The following is a 5661-nucleotide window of genomic DNA, read 5'->3' as shown; positions in this document are numbered from 1 at the left end:
TATCCCTAGTTGACAAACGGGCCACTGTCGTATTAGGTGTACCTTATAACACTCTCTCTCTCTCCTCTCTCTCTCTCTCTCTCTCTCTCTCTCTCTCTCTCTCTCTCTCTCTCTCTCTGAGGGCTTGTGGGCCGCTAAGATCACCCTTAACTTACCCTAATGTGTTGCAGAACCTGAGAGGCTGCCAGCTAGGTGGGAGACGGAGATGGTCATCCCTTGGAAGCTGACCTGTGGATATAATTTTGAAGGAGTGTTTGATAAACATGAAAAAAAAAGAAGAGTTGAATTGATATCTTTCCCTTGATAAAGCTTACGTAGCAAGCCTCTGTTCAGCATGGCTAACCTGCCCAGCAGCTCTTTTGATGTAATGAGAATCGCGTTTGAACCTTCTTACCTCAAAGGTAAACTAAGAGAGATGGACGGGGCGACACAAAGTAGGGCAACACCACACCTTTAGTTAACATCTAACAAGCGTCATCACCAGCAGAGATATGGGTCGTGATGGACGCGTTTCTAGTGGCATTCTGATTATTTTACCGACAAGCCGGCACTGCCATATTTTTAATAGTTTGATCTAACTTTGTTTCGTTTTTGACATTGCTTCCCTCGGCCGACCACTGACGGACGCGTGGTGCTAGGCTGCGGTCGGGGCGGGAGGGGGAGGAGGAGGAACTCCGTGCTTGAGGGTCGGTTAAAGTTGATGGGTTTGACTGTTGTAACCCACCCCTAGATTTAACCTAGGTTGTAACCCACCCCTAGATTTAACCTAGGTTGTAACCCACCCCTAGATTTAACACAGGCCGTAACCCACCCTTAGATTTAACCTAGGTTGTAACCCATCGATAGATTTAACATAGTTTGTAACCCATCTCTAGATTTAGCACAGGTTGTAACCCGCCCCTAGATTTAACAGGTTGTAAACCCACCCATAAATCTAACCTAAGTTGTGTAACCTACCCCCTAGATTTAACCTAGGTTGTAACCTACCCCTAGATTTAACTTATGCTGTAAACCAACCTTAGATTGGAACCTAACCCTAGATTAAACCTTAAATGTAACCTAAGCCTATATTATATAACCCAACCCTAAACCGTAACCCAAGACTATAACCCAACCCTAAACTATAACCTAACCCTAGATTGTAACCCAACCCTAGATCAAAATACGAGTCGGCAAAATAAGCACTGAGTAACTGTGTCTGTATCTTCTGCTCCTCAAATATGATCCTAGCGTCTGTACTAGATAACAATGTTAAGTTCCTTCTAAATGTGATCATTTCAAGTCCATAGCCATCATGGCAGCCCCCTGCTGTCATACTGGCTCCTCTTCTCATGACGGATCATCAACGCACTCGTCGAAGAGCGTCACACCACTGGAGACAGCGTCACACCACGGGCAAGAGCGTCACACCGCTGATGAGAACGTCACACCACTGGTGAGAGCGTAACTACACCGCTAAGAACGTTACACCACTGGTAAAAGCGTCGTTCCACTTGTAAGAACGTCACACCACTTGTAAGAGCGTTCAAATCACTGATAAGAGCGTCACTCCACTGGTGAGAGCGTCGCATCGCTGGTGAGAGCGTCACATCACTGGTGACAGCGTCACACACCACTATCGGTCTCATAGTTCTCAAAGAATTGGATCTTGATAACAGTTATCATTCTGACCTTTGACCTGAGTCTTCAGTGTCAAATCAGTGCTCATATCGTCACTCAAGGGTCATAAATACCATGGTGCTATCCTGCTAAAGGATTGTGCCACCCTGCTCAAGGATCGTGCCATCCTACTCAAGGATTGTGCCACCCTACACAAGGATTGTGCCAACCTACGTAAGGATCGCGTCACCCTAGTGAAGGATTGTGCCACCCTACTCAAGGATTGTGCCACCCTACTCAAAGATTGTGCCACCTTACTCAAGGATCGTGCCACCCTGCTCAAGGATTGTGCCACCCTACTCAAGGATCGTGCCATCCTACTCAAGGATCGTGCTATGCTGGTCAAGGAATTATGTACACGATCACTAGGAACCCCATCAGTAAAGGAAAAACAACAGAAAACATTACAGAATGGTAAGAGTGTAGGTGTGGCGCCTCAGGTGGCAAGCGAGTGCCCATCTTTAAGTAGACACAGAACAGCAATTTCACATCCGACCATCAACAACATCCCTTTAAACCGCTACGCACTTAATGTTGGCCTCGTCTTCCATGCCGGCCTAATGACTGACATTCTCAAAGAGATTCCTAATTCGACAACTGCTCCCTCGATCTCGTGAAGACAGAACCAGCACCCCCTGATATAACAGTGGTTATCTATGGTTCAAGAACCTGAGACAGGAGGCAATGATGATGATGTTGAGTGAGAGATGTTGTTCCTGTAGCTGTAGCAGACTATGATATGGATCTGGTGTCCTCCTCAGAACGTATCCTCTCGTCCTCCTCACTGCGGGACAGATGTATGGAGAGCGTTTCGCTCCAGCCTTCACATGTTTCTTATTCTTTCTTTTTTTTAGGGAAGCAACAGACGATGTTGGGTGTCGAGGGGCATGTCCATGTTGTGTCGTCGAAATGTTAAATGATGATAGGTTTGTGTGGGATATTCTTCCCCCCCCCAAGTGTTGGACATGACGGGAGTGGCCTGTTGGAAGTTAGCCAAGTTGTGCTCGCATCATCATGATAGCAACGGTCCATACTGGTTGTCTGCTCCACACCCTCCCTCTCCCTCCCTCCCTTTACACACCCCCCCCAACCTTACACCTCCCTCCCTTACACACCCACCTTACACCCCACCCTCCTCCTTTACACACCCCCCTACCTTAACACCCAAGCCAGGCCATTCTGTCTGTTATCTCTCTATGGAAATGATATTTACCCTCTACCCCATTTGCCATGCCACACAAGATAAACCTCTGGAAATATTACCATGGCGGTCATGAGGGATGATCCATGTGTCTCTCCAAGTTATCCTAGTTGTTTATAGATCCTCTTTCCCTCCACCGCAACCCTTTTTTATAACGTGAAATTCTGGAGCGCTGTTCGTCTTAGCTTCCGCGGAGCGCTTACATCAACTCTACCAGAGCGACAGGCAGTTCCCAATCTAGTCTCTGAATTTATTGAGATTTCATGGGGGAAGTAATTACCTGTTTATACTATATGGGGAGAGAGAGTTGTACTCTCGTGGGACTCCATCTCTCGAGCATCTCTCCTGTCGTAAAACTTCTCAATTTATTTATGCCGGTCTTTATCAAGCATGTTCCTCCGTTCATTCTGTACATGTTCGAGCGAGGCGAGAGACAGTTTCGTAAAGTTCTTGCAGGTTAGGCCATTGTTTTTTTTTTTGTTTTATATATGCTTTATATCCGTCCTCCAACATTCCACAGTGGTTTGAAGGGATTCCTTGCCTTCCAGCTAAGATTTTTCGGAAAAGCTGTAATGACTTTAAGCCATCTATCTGAGAGAGACAGGAAGATTAACCCTTTCAAAATGTTACTCAGGGACAACGTGTAAGATTTTTTTTTTTCCCTCCCTCCGAAGATGCGAGAGACCCCAGCCTGGTAAGACTTCCGGGAGAAAGGCGCTCCAAGAATTCGTGTTGCTAAGGTCAAAAGAATGGGCAGTAACTGACTGCTTGAGTCTGGTGGTCCCCCCCTGACAGCTCATGTCCGAGTTGTGTGACCTTCGTAAACACCTCCTGACCTGACTGTGTTCACTGTGTCAAAGGAACCTCTAAGAGCACTTGACCTTAACTGTGTGTCACAGTTTTCCCCCCTTTCTTTACAATAACTTTGTTTAAGTTTAAAAGATTTTTTTTCTGCATTCATCGACTTTGGATCTAAGTAATATATATGTATCTTTGACCGTCTTTTTTTTTTTTGCGAGATTATGTTTACGAAGTATTTAGGGTAAAGAATAGTTATGCCAGAGGCATTCTCACGTAGATCTTATAATAACATGACACAAATAGTTACATCAACAGCTGGCCAGCCTCTGGTGTATTTAAAAGCGCCTGACCCACCCAGATGTGAAAGCCGCGCTCCACACAGTAGCGGATCAAGTCTTTGAATAATCTTTTTTTTAGAACAATTGTACAAGGAGAAAAGAATTTATGTCATCTGAACAGAAAAACCTGGTTTTTTGAGGTAGACTTAGTTATTTGTGTGATGCGGGGTGTCCAAGACAAGCTACATGGTGCACTGATATTCAATATATTCACTGCGTTGTGATGTTAATTCAGATCCATCAAAAGAGACGGGGAAGTGAAGAGGGAATTTAGGGAAAGAGATGGGCAGAAATTGGGATGTAGAGGCGATGAACCTACGGTTGCGTCTGCTCAACAGGAAAGTCATGCCCAAGTTTACTTAGGTTGTACTGAAGAAGCAAGAGAATTGGGTGGCGGATTTGAATGTAGTAAAGGAATACAGTGTTGACTCGTCAGCGTATGAGAAACAGGAAGAGTGTAGGAGACAGGACAAAGCCCTGGGGGAATGGCTGTTGACAGAGCTCACCCATCGATGGTTACGGAAAATCAATCAAGAGGGAGGAAATTAAAATGAGAGTGGAATGCTATAAGAAGGGAACGTGGAGACGAGATCCCTGATGCCATACCCCCGTCAAAAGCCTTGGGAACATCAAGCGATACAACAGATTATCCAAAGTCTTTTTAAGATGATCAGACATTTTGCTTTTCGTTCTTCAAGATTTTGGTAGATAGGAGCGAGGCAGAAATCTGATATCGAATGACTAATGGAGTGAACTGATGGATAGATTGAGTATATATATATATATATATATATATATATATATATATATATATATATATATATATATATATATATATACATATATATTTATACTCGAATATAGTGCATATGAACGCGCACTTTCATAGAACACATAAGACCCTCTAACAGATAAGATTCGAACCCAGGACCTTTCGCGTGGCAATGAAAACTGTACAATTTCCTTTATCATTAAAGACACAAGGGGATGATGACTGGCCTCCATCAGTGTTGTACAGGAGAAGTCTAAGTACAGTTGTTGCTGGCTCGCGCCACCTGCCTGCATGAGATGGTATTGTGGCGAGAATGTCCTACCTAACTCGCCTGCAGTTTATATTTACATGTATCAGCCGAGCGCCAAGCGTTTAAATATGAAATGAATTCTCCGCGGTATCAGGCCCCTGGCCAATGCAGGAGAGCCACATCTCTCTCCCCTTAACGTGAAACTTCCACTTTTCTCCAACACAATTATACGATAAATAACAATATTTAACGGATAAAAACTTGCGTCTTCGAAATCTTCAGAAATAGCTGTTTTCTTGCAAATCCAACGACCGATAACCACGCAAACTGCCTTCATCACTTACACCCCCCTCCCCCCCGTAACAACAACCAGCTCCTGCAAACATAAACAAATATTTTTTTTTTCTATATTTACGGCTTTTCTGGTGGGAGTCGTGATTCGGGTCAGGATATTCACTTTAACTTTTTTTTTATTGTATCGTTGGTAAGAATCCATTTTTGAATCCTTGTAATGTCATTAATATCTAATATCTAATTCAATAAGACCAAATTGGAGGTTAAAGATAGAGTGAAAAAGATTTTGAGCAATCAGGGTCTGAACATACAGGAGGGTGAAAGCGTCTGGGGTAAACCATGGATA

This window comes from Panulirus ornatus, chromosome 23 (assembly GCF_036320965.1).
Source record: "Panulirus ornatus isolate Po-2019 chromosome 23, ASM3632096v1, whole genome shotgun sequence".
Taxonomy (NCBI): Eukaryota; Metazoa; Arthropoda; class Malacostraca; order Decapoda; family Palinuridae; genus Panulirus; species Panulirus ornatus.
The sequence above is the reverse complement of the archived record's forward strand: the minus strand, read 5'-3'. Positions refer to the sequence as shown.